This window comes from Ctenopharyngodon idella, chromosome 3, assembly GCF_019924925.1.
Source record: "Ctenopharyngodon idella isolate HZGC_01 chromosome 3, HZGC01, whole genome shotgun sequence".
NCBI classification, from domain to species: Eukaryota; Metazoa; Chordata; class Actinopteri; order Cypriniformes; family Xenocyprididae; genus Ctenopharyngodon; species Ctenopharyngodon idella.
Genome location: NC_067222.1, coordinates 40,230,379 through 40,248,729, shown reverse-complemented (window position 1 = coordinate 40,248,729; position 18,351 = coordinate 40,230,379). Strand labels below are relative to the sequence as shown.

General features: G+C 36.8%; 1 protein-coding gene across 1 annotated transcript in view; it reads left to right on the top strand.

Annotated features, from left to right (window-relative positions):
• brd4 (bromodomain containing 4) overlaps nt 1-18,351 on the top strand; it is a 64,074-nt gene that overhangs the window by 2,231 nt on the left and 43,492 nt on the right. Inside the window, exon 2 of the mRNA XM_051886099.1 lies at nt 9,565-9,700. The gene's annotated coding sequence lies outside the window, so the exon portion shown is untranslated. The remainder of the gene's footprint in view (nt 1-9,564; nt 9,701-18,351) is intronic.

Here is an 18,351-nt window from a genome sequence, read left to right as displayed (position 1 = left end):
AATACTAGCCTAACTAACATAAGTTTAAAAAAAACTGTCAAACTCACTGAAGACAAGTAAACAGTTAGAGATAAATTAGTAAAATATGAACAAAGAAACTAATTACAAGCAATAGGACAAAAAAAAAAAAAAACTACAATAGAACAAAGACACAAATGAATTAGACCTACCTGAAAAACTTCAAGCACTATAGGGCTATAGAAGTACTATAATAAAGTACTCAAATATACAAAAACAATGCATAGTCTTCACTGTGAAAATTAAATCTATATTTATACTTATTAAAATTACAAAAGTGATTGTCTGAATAAAATTAAATGACTGGCTGATTAAAATTAATGAAACTGGCAGCAGCAGGTTTATTAGGCTGCTGTCACTTTGACCGAATGCAGTAATATAGCCTACTGATAGACATGCACTTTCTTTATCAACTGTTTACGTTCACTTAAGACATGAATGACCATGTTTACAAGGATAATCGCAAAGACCGGCATTTTGGCACGAGTGAGTGTATTTGACTGTTCAAGCCCAAAAAGGCACCAAAAACAACTCGCTCAACTAGCTCAACTAGCTCAACGCTAAGGATTTATTTGGTCGGGCGGTGGTTCAAATTTTTACTTGACCTGCCAAAATATCGGCCATTGCAATGCATGCTTTCAATTTCCACACAGTTACTTCAAATAATTAAAAAAATTTTCGGATTAGGTAATAACATAATTAAGTTGCTCCGATCACAATATAAATTACATTCAAAACGGTTCAACGAACACAATTTAAACTAATGATTTTATTGTGCAAAACATCAAATGAATTGTAGGCTACTGGATGTTTTACACGAACTAAAGCACTGATATTCAACTGGCACAGATACCATGGACACATACACACAAAATTGTTAAAATACCCGTCTCTGCAAATATTCTTGTAAACACAGTCGGTTGTGTCTTAAGTGAATGCAGAGAGTTGAGAAAGTAATCGGATATGTATCATTATTGGATCCATGCGTGGGGTCTTAAAGTGACTGCAGATTATAAATACCTGCTGTTGTCTGTCATTGATGTTAATCAAACAACAAAACACAGCTTTAACTAAGATTAATCTATATTAAATTTATACATAGTGTTATTTTACATTTTAATTATTACATTTCTGTACCTGAAATGAATACTACAGTTAGACTTTACTTTATTTGTAACTTTGTTATATTGTTTTTATTTATGCTTGTAATTAGTGTTATTTCTTCTTTTTACTGACTGTTCACTTGCCCTTAATAATGTGTTAAACTACTAACCAAACTAATAAAGTTTTGCTGTGGTATTTAAGTCAGTTTTAAATGGAAAGCAAAGTTAACCCCTTTTTTTTTCTTGCTGATCCGAAAAGTGAGCCAATCCATGACTGTAATGTGATCCAAACCGTGACTTTTGTGATCCGTTGAACTTTTACACATGCCACGTAAAGAGAATTGACGCGCTAGATCTAAATGCAGTGCTCGACAGATCTGCGCGATGGACAAGTTAACAGAACTGTTACTGTCTCGATCGGGCCAGTGCTCCATCGCCATGAAAGTTTATCATTTGCACGTGTTTTTTAGCAAGAAGACGCACATCCAGTCAGACGCGGCTTTCTGTCTGACAAATTGTCAAAATGTCCGTCTTGGAGAGTATCCTTGTAAACACAGTCGGTTATCTTAAGTGAACGTTATCACGAGAACGCATAAGTATCAGTATATCTGTGCATTGTGTCTTAAAGTGACAGCAGCCTAATATTCCTGCTGCTGTCTGTGTTTTTAATGTTAATCAAGACTCACTGCAAAAAAAATCACTCACTGCTCTTGACTGAACTTTTTTTTTTTTCTTTAATAAGGATTAATCTATATTTAATTTGTACAGTGGAAACTATGCAGTGTTTTTACATTTGACTATTCAATTTCTGTACATATTCGATCTAATCTGTATCTAAGTACTGGTAGATCTACCTGAAAAGCACTGTTTATTTAATTTGCATCTGTTCTTTATTCTATTGTTTATTTGTGTAATTGCTTGTAGTCTTATTTATGTAGAATTTTTTCATTTGTGGCGTTCTTGCATTCCATGTAAAAAGTCTAGCAAGTAAAATAAAAAATTTACTAGCCAATGGCGAATCAAGCTGCAGTGTGTTCCTAGAGGTTTGAAAAACAATACATTCGTGAATGCTTTGTCTTGTGTGAAACGGCCTTAACGCTAGCTGTGAGTGTGCACCATTTCACACTTATATTTGCCTCGGAACACTGGATTGCGGCTTTAAAACCGAGTGCATTTGGACTTATTCTTCCAAACTGTATGTAGTTGTCAGGAAAGCACTATATTGCCTCAAATGATGCCACCTTTTCACCTGTTGATGTCCGCTCTGTGTATGAAGGAGCTGCCTGAGCCCCGTTTTTGCCTCCGACAAGGATAGCAGATAAGATGACAGAGGCAGCGCGATCAGCAAAATGTTGGTGACATTTTTATTTAAACAATTAACAGACAAAAATTATCGAGGTCATGTTGATATAACGTGTGATAAGTTGATGTATTGATTATCACAACAGGCCTAGTTGGAGCCAAACTCTGCTGTGGCACTCCAAGAACTGAGTCTGAGACCATTGTTTTAGTAGTTTTATTTCTTTATCTCTGAAGCATGTTTATTACTATTACTTTATTGTGCTGGCCTTATCCCTGTGAGAATCCTGAGACAAACAAAGAAATTTTAAACAAAGTCAAATCAAATATAGTTTGAGTTCAGCAAAAATAGATTTTAAAAACCTGATATGTCATTTTTCTCACCACAGAAGCTGGCTTTGCGTTAAAAACACACAAACTCTATTTAAAGAATCAAAACATCAAGTTAAAGCAGCTTTGCATTGTTATGGATTGCCTTTTTGTGGTCAGCCAAATGGGAGGCCACCTATGAATGAACCCAGTGTGAACCTGACAAAACACCCCCATCATAAACTGACTTTCTTGGCTTCTGTGTGGCATCTACTGTGAACATGAGACACATTCGTATAGAGATTGTCGCATTTCTTAGGAGATTTTAGTGATGTAATTGGTTTAATTGACTGACTTGTTTATCTTTAGTATTAATAACGGGGACTGTGACCTCTGTACTTTTCATACTCTGACTGTGTACATCGCCCTCAGGCAGCCACAGAGATAGCAGGGCAGAGGTCAGGCTAGGTGCTGGGGTTACACATAAATGGCATTAGATGTGTCTTAATGTACGGATGACTCTAGGTCAGTGTTTTCTGCTTTGTCGTAACTTCACAGTGATCTTGTAGAGCTGTTGTAGGGTGAAACTCCTCTGTTTGTGCATGTCTGGTTGTTTTCCCTCCTCACAGTTTTTGTTGCCATAGCAACTCCATCATTGGCCTCATTTAGGATGTGACCTCTGAATGAGGGGAGCAGGAATGAATGGATAGGAGAAGAGATAAACAGAAATTTTCTTGTATCTGTGCTTCTTTCTAGTATGTGATTCATGTTAATATCTGGAGTACTGTTCTTTGTGCTGTACGTCAGAAATGCCAAATTCTCCTGTATTGCATTATGGTTACAAATCCATGTGTGGGAGGTTGTGGTTGTAACAGTGTTATTTTAGTATCACCGAGATACTATTACAGTTTTTGTTTTATCTGTAGGGATGGTATCGAGAACCGGTTCCACATTTTCAAGAACCGGAGATTCGATTAGAAACGCACATTTTGATTCCCCTTATCGGTTCCTGTGTGTGCATTTTAATGTGATTTAAACCATTCAAGTGCAAAAGACTTGCACACGCATTCAAAGTGCACTCACAGGAAAAAGTGATTTTAATGTGATTTTTAAACCTGTACTGTTACACGTGAGCAGCACGGAAAACGAAGAGTGAGTTGTCTCGCACTTGAATGGTTTAAAATCACTTCTTATGTGAGTGCGCTTTGGAAGTGTGTGCAGCACGGAAAATGCTTGAATGGATCCGTGCAGCTCTTAAAGTGACAGCAGCCTAACATTCCTGCTGCCGTCTTTATATTAACACTAATCAAACAATAAGGCTCACTCGTTCTTGACTGAATAATTTTTGTAATTAAATTTGTAATGTAAATTTTATTTATGAAGTGCAGTGTTGTTTTACATTTGATTAGTTTCTGAACCTGAATACCTGAACATCTTAAAACGCTTTATTTCCATTGTATTGTTCAGTTGTGTGATTTGCTCATTTTTTTGTTTTTTTCAATTACTGATTGTTTACTTGTCTTTAATAATGCTTGAAATTTATATTAGTTAGGCTAGTTGTTTTTGCTATGGTATTTTTAATCTAGAGGCAAAAGTTCCTTGTGTAAGTGTTTTTAGCCTATTGATTTTTTTTTTTTTTTTTTTTTTTTTAATAAACCTTATTGGAATCGAAACTACGAATCGATAAGAATCGTAATCGACAAGCAGAATCAGAATCGTTAAAATTCAAATGATACCTAACCCTATTCCTTACCGCTATTTAAAAAAAAAAAAAAAATTATTAATAATTTTAATGGAATTGGAACTGGAACCAAAAAATTTCTTACGATTCCCAACCCTATTTATTTATTTCTTTATCTATTTTTTTAAAGGGTAGGTATCACACACAGTTTCTGTCAATCTCATGTTAATCTTGAGTACATATAGAGTAATATTGCATCCTTCATATCTCTGAAAAGTGTTTAGTTTTATCATATTTATAAAAGATAGATACGCTGTACCGAGTCTTTCCGAAAAAAGCAGAGCTCCTGGAGGCGTGCCTGCCGTCAGTGCCGTGGACAGAGCTAAAGAGTCACAAGCGCTCGCAGCTTTTGGGTAGAGATCGTTTGCAAGCTGTGACATCATTATAAATAAAAGGGGAACAAAAACGTTCGTGTTGTTTACATTATATGGACCCGGGAACAAACAAACATACGTGCACAACTCTGTTGCTGCCGCGGAAAAACAAACTTCATCCTCTATTCCCTTAACGCTGGGTTCTTTGGGAAGCTGAAAAAGGTAATCTTTCCCTCACAACCAAAAACATACTCCTTTGGTGACAGGAGCTGCATCTCATTTCGGAGGCTGCGTCCTCCGGAGGTCGCATTTGAAGGCTGCATACGTCATCAAGGATGTCATATTTAAGAAAAGTAACAGTAATAAAATTGACTGATATTCATTGTGAAGTGTAAAATACTGTAATTTCTTTCTTACTTTACAATCTAATGGTTATTTTTCTTAAACGAAACTGCCTCGATGATGTATGCGGCCTTCAAAGGGTGCAGCCCCTGAATTGGGACACTTTAATTTTAATTAAAGCATGATGATGATAAATAATGAGAAAAATAAGTGCTAGTTATTATTAATAATGTATCAATGTTTTTGAAAAAGAAACATCTAAAATTAATATTACTATTTCATATAACAGCATTACTGTTTAAGCTGCAAGAGATGGAGCTGAAGAGCTGAGTGAACACCAGAAAACTGAAGCGCTTTGTTAGCGGGTTAATTAACTCAACCACACGCATCCTATATGAGATTGATCAGATATGTATGCCACATAAAACATTAGGGGTGTGACGAGACGGTTAGCTCACGAGACGAGACACGAGATTGAGTTCACAAGAACGAGACCAGATTTTTACACAGTAGGCTATTTTTAAGAAATCCTCAATGACAAAATGCATGACTAGAAAAATAGTCTGCAGGTGCATTTGAAATGTGTTAACTAATCATCCTGTAATGAATGTCATTTCAGTTCTACTTTCCGAGTATGAATTATCATATGCAGTAAAAGACAACAGTACTCAAGCACTATAAAAGGTTTTGCCACAAACTCAACTGTCTTCTCTCCTGTATGGTTTCACATGAGAAGTTTTGACCTCCTAACTGAACTCCTTTCCACAAATTGATCAAAGACATAAAAACGGTATAAATAAAAATAACTAAAAATAAATTTTCTCTTAGTCTTAAGTACAAACAATGAGTGCAACCATAATCAAAGTACTCTCTCAATACTCAAAGTGCAAATAGGCCACATTTTTCTTCAAGCATGATACAGAGCTGAGAGATGGTTACAAGTACACAGACCAGCCTAAGACAGTTTTCATATTGGGAGATTTTGCATGCAACAGGGAGCTGCTTTCAAAATGCAGGGTATTGAAATCGCGTTTGAATCCTTGCTCGCGTTTTACTTTCACTTTTGTAATTGTGCGTACTCTGTGAATAGGGAGCGATGGTGCCGTATTCTACAAGATAAGACATTTTGTCAGACGCTAGGTTCTGTTGTGCAACGAATCCTCCGGCATGGTTGTTTGATTGCAGCAGGTTTATTAGGCTGCTATCCCTTTGAGCTAATGCACGGAACCAGTATTCTGTTACACATGTTACACTCTTTCTCAGTGTTTACATTTACTTAAGACATAACTGACTGTGTTTACGAGGATACTTAGCAAAACGGCATTTCAACATATTTGTGTGTAGGCTATTTGACTGTTTAGGTGCGTATCTGAAGCCCACAGTTAAGTGCTGGGCGATTTTTTTTTTTTTTTTTTTATTTTTTTTTTTTAAAACTTGTGCTCCACGTTTAGAATGCTGTTTTATGGCGCTCCAACAAAAGATGCGATCCAGAACGGCTAAATGCTTCCGCCAAACATAAAAGCAATAGGAGAAATGGAATGCAAAAACCTGTAAAGAACTACTGTATGTTTGATATTTCATGTTTGCATGATGATGACAGGCTGAAATGTGTTGTTTTCTGTTTTTACAAACCACTTGCTGTTAATAATAGCCTATTACTGGTGTTATTTATTGCTGTTACTTTTTGGCTAAGAAATATTTTGCTTTTTTTTTTTTTTTTTTTTTTTTTTAATTTTATATTATTTCTGAGTATATGGATATGTTTAAGATAAGTTTGTACAATATGTCAGGGCTCAACACTAAGGATTTTTTCTACTGGCCCGGTCGGGCCAGTGGTTTAAATTTTTACTTGCCCCACCAAAATTTTCACTGGCCCCACAACAAAAAATTAATAAAGTAAAAGAAAAGAAAATGGGCCTATAAAATAAGCCTAGTTATTGTTTTCGTTGTCTTTGTTACATTTAACCTTAATAAATAGGGCTATGACACCAAAAGCTACTAGATTAACTCACTTAAATTTTAAATTTTGTTAGACAAATAAACAGTAAGTAATAAAATAGTAACAAATAATCAAATTATGAGTAATAGCCCAAATAAATACAACAGAACAAACATAAATTAAATAAACAGTGCTTTTCAAGTTTTTCATGTAGGTTTAACAAAACAATGCTGTGGACTTTGTTTGGAACTATTTTCGTTGGCGAAATAGAGCGAAACAGGCGATTTGGTGTCTAAAATGTAAGTCACTTGATATTAAGTTCTTGTTCATTAAGCTATACGTTGTATAAAATCAATAGTACATTTGTAATCATGCTGATATTTGGAGAAAAACAGCGCTCTGTGTAATATTGGTTAACTATATTAAATGATATAAATATATCTTTAATTCTGGGGGCTTTCTAAATGCATTTTAATAGACTAAATCATGCAGTGAAAGCGTACACTCTATGCACACGCACTAGTCTAACCTACTCGACTGTCACGTAGTGTATGCGCGCACTCAAGGGGTGTGTTTTTGTTTGGTTTTTGTAAAGTGAGGGACATACTCTATCATTTCAGATCGTTAAATCAACAATTACGATGTCATAGACGATATATATCGCACATCCTACAGCACTGGCCCGATCGGGCAACTGACAGTTCCGTCAACTGTCCCGAGCGTCGTTCACACTGGCCCCGGGCCATCGGGCAGTCCTTATTGTCAAGCCCTGTATGTGCCTTCATATTTCATGCATATTTTCTGGAATAATATTTAACTAACAAGTCATTTGTTTTACATTTACACCATGTTGATCACTTCAGGTCTGTGCACTTGGAATATAACTTTTTTTAAACAGGATTGTTAAACAGCATATAAACTAATGGAGAATAGGAGTGCTGTGTGCTTGGTCTCTGGCGTTCTCAGCGCCGTCAAAATAAAAGTCACAACAACAAGCGCAGCTTACGTCACTTCAGAGTTCCTACTGCCGGTACGAATGCAACCAGGAAAACTGCCATAGGGGAATTATTAGTTCTCGGGAAACCACCCTGGTGCCTACTTCCTAGAACTACCTGGTGCAAAAGCCCCTATTATATCTTTCGCGGCTTAATACGCTTTTAATAACACTGTTTAATATCAAGCACGTCCTGCAGTTTAGCCGCAGTTTAGCAACAGTAGACTGCATTTTACAACACTCACTTATTTGGCAGATTTGGATGTCAAGTTTGAGCTTTTAGGGAGCAACGAAAGTGCACCACAGTGAAGGAAAGGAAGGTGCGCGGGACGGAATGTGGTAGCAGCACAATAGTTTCACGATGATTATCATAATCGTTGGAAGTCAAAATCGAACTCAAATCAATTGCGATTAATCACACAGCCCTATCATTTACATCCCTCATAATGTTCCAAACCTGTTTGACTTTCTTTGGAGGAACATGAACATAAAAGAGGATATTTTGAAAAATGTTTTTTGCAATACAATGTCAATGTTGTTTTGTACCCCACTGAAACGTTCTTCAAAATATCTCCCTTTGTGTTCCGCTTCAAAAAAGAGCGACATGAGGTAGGGCTGCACGATTAATCGGACGATTAGAAAAAAACATTGAAATCGTGCTTAAACGATTTGGCTTAGTGCGATTGTTTTTTTGTTTTTTAAATGCGCAGCTTGTCAATGAACTATGGCTCCAAATGCTAATCCATCTGAAAGCACTGTTTGAATCGCTTATAATGTGCATTTGAGAAAGAAACACGTGTCAAACATCCTTCCAGAGAAGCATTTATTAACATCTTGTCCAACAAAAGACATTTAATGTTTTTACTCCAAACTCACTTCATAAGGACAGTTGAGCATCCTTCTGTGAGATGATGTGGCTTCTTACACAGAACAAAGCAATCGCGTGTTTGTTAGTCATGTTTAATCAATCGAAATGTTTCAATCTTCTGTTTATTCAGCTGCACCGATAGTATGGGATTTCCTGGAATGACGCGTGTTCTACTTCGGCAGCAGGGCATATTTGCAGTTTCTGCGCAAGTGCGCCCTCTGGCATTCAGATGGAGAAGCATTTACTACTGATCACAGACCCGTGCAACTCTGACAAGCTGCGCATTAAATAATCGCAGCCTTTGCCAAATTGTGTGCGATAAAATTGTGATAAATCGTGCAGCCCTAACATGAGGTTGAGTAAACGATGACATGTGATGAAAATGTGATGTGCAAGACACATCTTTGAATGTACTATCAGGGCAATATCAATGAATATCAGAGCAAAAGGTGCCTTTCATAATGAGTGATATCAGTTTTATGTATTAAAGGCATCAGAGAAGCTGCAGCCAGTTTGATTGTGCATATCAGCAAGTGAGAGTTTGAGGTGAAGAGTGCTTAGTATGTGAGTGTGCTGCTGTTAAGTGAGTGGAGACTTTAAACAAGTCACTCATCCCTTTCTCTCTCTGTGTCTACAGTACCGTGTGATCAACGTAGCCTGCGTCTGAGCTGGTGACTTCTCTCTGGACCGCGTGAAAGCAGCTCTTCTGCTGAGTGCTCTTGGAGAAGATGTGTGCGCTCAGATAAGAGACTCTTCACACGAGAGACAAAAATGTGAGTCAATAACCTGACAGCTTCTTCAATTCAGTCCTGTCATAATTCCTGCCGGCAAATAAAAGTTTAATGTCTAAATAATGTCTGCCAAATAGGATAACAGCTTCATGAAATGTGGCTGAGGGGTTTGTGTCTGTCGGATCATGATCATGTCCCTGTAGTCTGAATGCCTTTATAAAATTTTCACAGCAAACATATTTACTTTGAGAGGCAGTTCTTAAAAACATGGTGTTGTCTCAAAGGGTTGTCACCATGCCACAACAAAAATTAAATGTATTGAAACAATGGCAGTAATATAAAGTGGGAAAAAAAACATAAAACTACATAAATGATTGTATTGTGCATGCATTTATTTGGCTGTCATCGCATCAAGATATAAAATCTAATTTGTATGTGACTGTTACTGAATCAATATTCAAGTCATTTCTGCTGAAAGGTGAAGATTAAACTTTATGTATTTGCTGCAAGATCCCATTTCTATCAAACATTTTATTGGACTGTCTTGCTTTTAAAATAGACGTTTTTATTTAGTAAACTCACTTACTAGGGTCATATACACCTAGGATGGCTTGAGGGTGAGTAAAGCTTGGGCTAATTTTCATTTGAAAGTGAACTAATCCTTTAATGACAGAACTTTCATTTTTGGGTGAACTAACCCTTTAAGGACTTTAGTTAGATTTTACCTGAAAGTTTTATTTTTTATTTTTCATATTTTTTTTAATTCATATTTCAGTTTGTCATATGTAAATGTAAAACATTTTGTGTAATTTTAAACTGCTGTATTTTTATTTATATTTATATATATATATATATATTTATTTATTTATTTTTTTTGTGTTTTGATTTTTATTGTATTTGTGTCATTAACTCCTGTATGACCTGTAACTGTTGCCTTGGTACCAAAGTACGGGACGTTTTAACTAGAGATCAACCGATATGGGTTTTTCTATAACCAATGCCGATGTTTAGAGGTCAGGGTCAGCCGATGGCCGATACGTGCTGCCGATTTTTTTTTAGGGCCGATATCTTGAAGTTTTCCCCTTCATTTGCATGCTAAAATGTCACACTAATAATAAGTGGATGCACAACATTTATAAACTTAACATCATTTATTGAACACTGACTTGATTTACATAAGTTTTAGAGCATTTATCAAGCTGAATTTTTCAAGTTTGTTGGAACATAAATGTAAACTTAAATATACATTTAAATAAAATAAATACAACTTTATAAATAAAAATCAATTAAACTTTGTCATGTCGCACAGCCTTTTATGCAAGGACAGTGCTAAACTCTTAGTGATTTCTGACATTCTTGACGGTTAACATTAGACAGGTTTAATGAGGATAATAACTGTGCGACATTTTTTTTTTTAAAGTTGGTGAAGTAGCCTAAAGCTGCTCTTAATTTTCATTTATGACTGCAGTGTTAGGAAATATTATAGACTGTTAATAATTTTAATTATAGGTCTAATTCATTGTATAATAGACCTAAAAAATGTTTAAAACATTTTCAAAGAGGAGCTGATAGCCTAATCTTTTATTATCCTTACAGCACGTCAGTTATGCGGTGATGCGCTGTGAAATTATTGCGGGGCAAATTTATTATAATATTAATTTAATAATAAAAGTAGCTTACCTAATAGTAATAATAATAGACTAGAAGAATGTAACCAGCTTACATTAATTGGAAATGCCAAATCCTCTTAATATTGCCAATATTTGTCGGAGTAACGTAGCTCTCAATCACGCTGCAGTGTTTGTGAGAGCTGCCGTCTTCTCCACCCCAAGCACAGAGTGAAATTCTCTGACTCCGATACAGGAAAAATAAAACAGAACTTATAACATTGGGGCTAATATGTTAGCAAGCAAGCTGCTGGTAGTTTTGGACTACAGTCCTTAAAGTTAACTACAAGTAAGCGAACCTTCAACCAGCTGTAGCATTATGCTAGTTCCCGACGGTTCTATGCTATCCATTGTTTCTTTCACTAAGTTAAGCAACACTTCATAGTTTACTAGTAATATATAGTAAATATATGGCCAAAGGACTTTGAAATATCAGAATTTAAGCCTTAGGCTACCTTTATCTCCCAGGACTGTTGTTGAATCTTCCAAAAGTTTCAGTTCACATGCGGCAGCAGCACATTCCACCGCACCAATAACACAGGGCTGCCCGCGGACGTGCCTGGCTTTAAATCGGCGCTACTAAACACGGATATCGGCCGATGCTGATATATTAAAAAAAGACAAATATCGGCCCGATATATCGGTCGACCTCTAGTTTTAACATCCCCACTGTATTTTTAGAACAATACATCTTCCTATATAATATCAAGGAACTTTTTCCAAAGCTTTTGGTGTTTCTGGCTGTGTTTGGCTCCTGCCCCACTGTGCATCTTTCTGAGGAATCCCAACTTTAGAAACAAGTAGCAGAAGTTTATTTTTAACCATGTCCCCTGTTCTTAATCATTTGTGTTGTGCATTTCGGCGTGGGTTTCTTTGATGGGTCTTCTTACAATTACTTTAAAAATAGGCTCTTTCAGAAGTTAAAAACTATATTTTAAATGACAGTGAATTTGCAGGTTGGTGTGTGTCAGATTTGGGGAGAACTCATCGCTGACAGTTTAAATCTTAAAGATCAGAGAGAGGGTGCAAAATGATTGTAAAAATCTAAAATCTCACTCTTTTTAGAGCCAAAAAACTGAAAAATTATGAATTTATTAAACTACAGCATTTGAGAACCAACACTTAAAGATCAAACTTTACAACATCAGAATTTGTGAATGCCAGACTCTTAATTTAGGACAGTAAATCTATTCGTCTGTTTCTCAGTGTATAATGTGGATCAGTGGTATGTTTGTTTCATTGCACGGAAGCTCTTCAGTTTCAGGACTTTACTGCTGCTGAGATCAACATGACTGCTGCTGTTGAGTAAAACTGTTTCCATCTTTGCTAAAACAAGAGGGGGATCAAAAGGATTTTAGAGGCTTTAGTTTGTTTGGTTTATGTATCCTCAGTTAACTAAAGTGCACTTTTAAATTGTATGGCAAATAAAGACTGTGTACTTAAAGTACAAAATAGTAATCATGCTTGACAGGGACGCTTGTTCTGTTATTATCTTAGGCTGATGATCTCCAGGTTAATGCCCAGTGAAAGTGCACTGAAAAACAGTCTAAACTATTGTGTCTGTTGTGTTGTCAAAAATATCGACTTCGTTTGACTCTGATTGGCCATTGTGTTGACGTGCTCATCAGATATGTCTGTGATTGGCTACAATGATCAACGCATGGGACCGTTTGAAAGCACACGGAAGTGTTTGAAAGTGGGAGCATTTGAAAGTCTAAATGCTCCCGTGTTTAAACTTATCTGTGTAAGCGCTCAGTAAAGAGCATCATTGATGTCTGTTTACAACAGTTTTTGCACCAGCTACAATGATAAACGCTTCAAAAACATGAAGCAATGAGATCCAGGCAGTCCAGCAATGATTATGTCAGAGATCAAATTTGAATAAGGAATAATTCATTTAAGTAAAAATTATAGAGACAAACAAATTAAGTAAATAATTGTTCATAATAAAATTCAGAGTACTGTATCTAATAGATGAAGATGAAGATCAGAATATAGAGAAAGCAGGAACAAAATTAAGACATTTGCAGAAGAGAAGAAGCAGAAGCAGCCAGAATTAGAAGACGCAGAAGAAATGTGAGAAGCAAAAAGAGCAAAGAAAAAGCTAAACTATCAAAGACCCAGTTCGTTTTATACCATAAGCATAGGAAAACTTACATCCCACTCAAACTTATGTTTTGGTCTAATAAGAAAATGTCAAACAGATTTATCCATTATGTCATAGTTGGTGTAATGGCTAGGTCAGAGTGACTGGTCTAATGTCAAAGATAGATGAAAATAGATACAAAAGGTGTTGTTTTGACAACCTTAAGAGGATATTGCAGATCTTGCATTATCTCATGTCTGAAGAAATGGAAACAGACATATTCATACAAAGGTACATCAAGTTCAAATGAGCAGCTAATCCTGAAAACATCATCGCTTCTGCAGTACTTGGCAGGCGTCCAATATCTAACCACAAACGTGTCAACATGACCTGTCACACTGGAACACTTTGAAGAACAATTGAATATAGCAAGCATACATAAAATAACCATAAAGGAGTACAATAAAGAGTAAATACTTGAAAATATGATGAGGATTAATATATGGAGTAGGAGTACATGAATATATGAAATCAAATGTAATATTGATAAATCATAAGCCATAAATGATTAACATGAGAAATGAATAAAATTCATGAATATGAATATTGATCATTTTAGATCCACCAGTAGCCAATCACAGACATATCTGATAAGCGCGTGAACACAACGGCCAATCAGGTGTTTACGAATCCACTCAACAGCGCGCAGTCATTTCAGTACCGACTTGGTATCAAAGTTGGTACTTTTGACAACACTAGTCTGTTGTGTGAATGTGGATGTAATGGGGAGCTTGTGCTCTGTATGTGTGTGTCATAAAACATACACTACCTTTCAGAAGTTTGGAGTCAGGAAGATAACACTTTTATTCAGCAAGGATGTGTTAAATTGACAACAACATTTATAATGTTAGAAAAGATTTTGGTAGCAGTTTATTTTGCAGTCATTTTTCACATATACATACTATATACTTACTGTAGTAATTACAATAACTGGGTAGTAACTAGGTACAACCCTGAAACTACCTCTAAACCTAATCTTAACCCATGTAGTTACCTTATATTATTCAGTACTTTCTTGGTAAGTACACTGTAAGTACATTGAAAGTGCACGTACTGTACAAAAAATGTTCAACTGTTAACATTGAAAATCATAATGTTTCTTGAGCAGCAAATCAGTATATTAGAATGATTTCTGAAGTATCATGTGACACTGAAGACTGGAGTAATGATGCTGAAAATGCAACTTTGATTACAGGAATAAATTACATTTTAAAATAAAATAAAATATGAAAACCTTGTTGTAATTGTAATACCCCAACCCCAGGTAAACCCCAAACTTTTGACCTGTAGTGTATTTCGAGTCAGAAATAAAATCTTACAACAATGCCATCAGAAATTAAGATAAAATCACACTAAAAACTGTTTTTTTTCCCCGGCTGCTCAAGCTAAGTGCCTTTGTGTAAACAAGAAAGGAAATTAGCCTGTAACAAAAAGGCAGGACTTTTATGTTGAGTGCTATGATTGATCTTATTCATAAATTTACAAAACTGCACCAGGCAGACAACATTTTGAGGCTTTAGGTCTGTGTGCGTGAGTGTTTGTTTGTATCTGTCAAAAATAGTTGACTTGTTTCTGCTTGTGGCCTTTTGAGGAAGATCTGTGTCCTCCAGAGGACACGTCTGCTGCTGTGAGCGCGTAAGAGTTGCAACGGGTGCGTGCAGCGCAGCGGCTGTATGACAGGAGGCAGAGAAGGGTCAAGGTGTCTGTTGGCGCTCTTGTGTGCCAGTGTATGGCTACTGTGTCAGCGCAGGGCACACCGCCGCAAACGACAGATGTCCCGTGTGCCACAGGAGGCTTGCGTTAGCAGATGGGGAGAGAGGAGAGCTCCCTCTTCATTTCACTCAGTGGGTCACATGAAAGCCTTTCATTGTCCTGTATTTTTTGTGTATCCTGTACTTCCCTCTTTTCTTCATGAGCTCACTCTCAACTGTTTTACCCTTTATACTCCTCCCTGACGCAGACACACACACGTAGGCAGAGCAGATTACTTGTCCCTGTTCTCTCCAGCCAGGTCCCTGTTGGCTCAGGCTTCTCAAACGTTCAGATGATTAATGGGCTCAGAAGTCTGAAGGCGCTCGCTGCCGCCGCCTTCTCATCCATTCCTCCCATCCCCCTTGTTCTCCTCACTTTCCTCCCCTCCCCAATCCCATCTATGTTTGAATGCAGGAGCGTGCGCGCACACACACAGAAACGGTCACCAAATGCTGGTGAGGGTCGTCCCAGCCTCTCAGAGTTGTGCTTTGTCACTCGGGCAGCTGCTGTATTGTCTCAGGCGGTGTTAGAGAAGGCACGTGCTCTCTGGGTGGAGGGATTGCCGCTGGTTGGCCAGGCTCTGGCGCTCTGCTGCAGAGGGCTTTCTGACAGAATGTGAAATTGGAGGATGTCTCTTCCTTCCCCCAGCAATACACACAGCCTAAAGACATGGAAAACGTACAGATTTCCCATACACACCCACACACTTAAAGGAGTTGTTGAGTCCTGTGTGGCAGTAAAGTGAGTGCAGATGGTCAGACTGGGTAGGTTTACCTGGAATGTGAGTGGTTGAGGTCAAAGGTTAGGGTTCCTGTCCCCTCTGGTGGTCAGGAAGCATTGTATGTGTGTGTGCAGGTTTTGCTATACTTGTGACTTGTGTCCTCCCTAATATAGAGAAATACCTTGATAATCAGTTTGTGAGGACGTCTTCACTACTTAAAAATGCCTTACTTAAACTACTTACTTCTACTTAAATTTGAAACTCTTAACTGCATGAATGAATAATGTTTGCTTTAGCAAGCACCGGTAATTAATTAGCCTTTAGAAGACTAATGTGGCATAGTGGTTAAATGCAATTTTGACCTGTGCTCATTTAGTGTGAGTTTGAACCCGACTACACAATCGTACAACAAGTACAAACGAAAGTAGCAAACAACATAAAAAAGACAGAGGTGACTGAAAGTGTTTTTATCTGAGCAGAAGGCGAGTAAGGGTTTGGGTTTAGAAAGCAGCTTACACAGGATTCTCCCCGTCACATCTGTTCATCGACATTGTATCTGCTGTTGTGACCTCATCTCTTTAGAGATCCGTCACTCTCTCATGGCCAAGCACGACACCCCTCTTTTATTCTCACTGGCATTCAATACATGAATAATTGCTTGTTATCTTCTAGTGTAAATCCCTCTCCCTTTTGGGTAAGAATGATTGTTTACAAGTGTCCTTTAATGAGGCAGAATCAAATCTACATGGACCTTAGAGTAGACACTGGATTTAATTCGACATGAATTAATACGAGGCTTTAAGGGATAGAAGTACAGCCTGTTCATGAGGTCCTAGGTCACAACACATTTTTGCATAGATTTGGGAACAATTTGCATAGATAAATATTTATAAAAGTCCTATTTGTTTTATTAGTTCACATGTTAGTGAAAAATGTTGGTAAATATTGCTCATGTATTCTTGGGGCATATAAACACATCTTTAAATTACTTTTTAATTGCATTTTACTTTAAGCATTTTGAATCATCTTTGGTACAAGATTTGAAATATTAATGTTCCTCTGATGGACTAAAATAAGCATTTAAATCATTTCAGAGCAAATACATAAATATTCAAATGTATATTTTGATCAAAAAAGGCATATAAATATTGGCGACATGATCTATAAACCTTAGTTGTAAATGATCAACTGTTGACTTGAGAGTATTCAGCTTTGACAGTCCCTGGAGCGTCTCGTTCCATTTGGCATCTTTTTTTTTTTTTTTTTTTTTTTTTTCCTCCTTCCCCTCTGTGACCTACCAGTTACAGGAGCTCACAAGCTACTGCTGTTCTGTTCTTCTGTTCTTCTCTCTCTCTTCTAACATATTCCCCTCCACCATGTGCTGACCGTCAGCGTGGGTGACTGTGACCACTGTGTAACTGGGTGGTCCTGAACTGAAAGTGATAGAAAGTGAGGTAAAGGTGGCAGAGAGGGAGGGGGGTGGAAGGAAATTAGCCTGAGTCATGATGATGATGATGGGGTGTGTGTGTGTGTGTGTGTGTGTGGACAGATGGTGGGTTAATGACATCAGGGAAGAACACAGTTGATGATGTCTGTAGGTCTTTAGGGGAATGAGAGGTTGTCCCAGTCTGTCACACAAACATTGTGTAATTCTGTGCTTAAAGGAATAGTTCACGTAATAATAAAAATTGTCATATTTACTCACTCTTGTCAAACCAAATTTTCCATACAGTGGAAGCCTACAGTAACCAGTGACTGTCAAACTCTAGAGCATCATACAATGTAAAAAATAAAAAGTTGACTTAAAATTTAAAGGCAAGTTGCTGTACAGCTTTTTTGAGTGCACTCAACTTCTGGGCCAAGAAGTTCACCTAACCAAATTGAGTTTAGAGACGTATGAGTAAAGTCATACGTCTCTAAACTTATACTGTTTTGTTCAGCTGATGAAGCTTTTATAGTTACAAAATAATTTTTATAGTAATTATAGTTAAATTAAATGTAAACTTGTAATGTTTTCTTAATCTGCCTCGAAGTATGTGGGTTTATTGAAAAAGGTGTTTTGTTCTAGTTAACCTGTTAGCCTTCACCCCCGCTTTTGGAAAAATCCCAAGAAATGGCATACCTGAGCTAAAACAGATACAGTTCATGAAGCCTTTGCACTAAAAGCGTAAGTATGTTCTCATTTGAAAGCAGACACTTGGCAGTTTATTGTAAAGTCAGAGTTAATTATTGTCAAAATGAAGAAAAAAAAAGAAGTTATAAATAGCTTCAAAGTTTTGTAAAGTTATTAGAAATTTATTTTTATGGAATCTTTATGAAAAGTTGAAGTTGGTCATGTTTTAATCTAGAAATGCACAACATTTGGGATATTGTAAGTACTCAAGTGAACAAAATGTATAACACTGGC